Here is a 1,129-nt window from a genome sequence, read left to right as displayed (position 1 = left end):
GAAAGAACACAGGTATCCTGGTCCATGTTGGTCAGTGTAATTGTCAGATGACTTTCTTCCCGAACTTTGTACCCTTCTCAGCTGCTCCCGGCTCTCTTTATGTGGGTATCACTGACTTCTCATACCGCAGACTTTCAGGGGCTGGAAGGCCTAAAAGAGACTACTAGTAAATGTCTCTCTTAGTTCTCATCAATGAGCAGCTGAGAAATTATGTAAATTTGGATTTTAATTCAGCTACAAAGCTGAATGCCAAAATCATTTCATATAATTGTCTCCACAGCCATACAGACTAAAAGTTGCTACCCTCCTTTCCTACGTAAAGACACTGAGGCTCAAGAGGTCAAGTGATTCGCTCAAGGTGACAAAGCCGGTAAGCAGCAGAGCCGAGACCTACTGCGTTCCCAATACAGTTCCTTACCCCGGGGAGATAGCTGCATGATGCAGAAGTTCCTAGAATCCACAGTCCGTTCCTCTGGGCCTCTGGGCTCCCAGATACCGAGAGGAGGGAGGCCCAAAGGCCTGATGCTCCCTGCCTCTTGCTATGGACCTTGAAGAGAAAGAATGTAATGGTCTGTCGACTTCACCTTTCAGTGTGCCCCTAGCTCACCCGCACCCTGACCTGTAGCCCCTTCTCCTGCGCAGGGGGTGGGAGTGGGCACGGGAGAGCACCCCTGACCATTTCTTGTACCCTTCACCACACGGGGCCATCAGAACTGGAGGCCCTTGAGATAAGAAGGACGTCTGCTCCCCGTCCCACTGGCGGGGCCATCAGAACTGGAGGCCCTTGAGATAAGAAGGACGTCTGCTCCCCGTCCCACTGGCGGGAACATCACCTCGACTCGGCTAAGGTCACGGCCGTACCGGAGCTCAGAGGGCTCAGCATCAGGCCCCCTACGTTGCCCTGGCCCGCGCTCTCACCCCGTGAGGTCGCGAAGGAGCGGAGTCTGGTTCCGGCCCAACCGCAGGCCCCATCCCCCCCCCCCCCCCCCAGGGCGGGAGTTGGGCCCCGGGGCGGACCAGCAGGCCGCCGGGGCAGACGTGCTGGGACCGAGCGCCTCCCCGGGCTGCGCGCTGCCCCGTGGCGGGTGCGCGGCGGCCGCGGGGCCAGGGCCGGGCCCCCCCCCGCCCC

The sequence above is a fragment of the Mirounga leonina genome, unplaced genomic scaffold, assembly GCF_011800145.1.
Source record: "Mirounga leonina isolate KUSES-001 unplaced genomic scaffold, KU_Mleo_1.0 Mir_153, whole genome shotgun sequence".
Classification (NCBI taxonomy): Eukaryota; Metazoa; Chordata; class Mammalia; order Carnivora; family Phocidae; genus Mirounga; species Mirounga leonina.
This window is presented reverse-complemented; position numbering follows the sequence as displayed.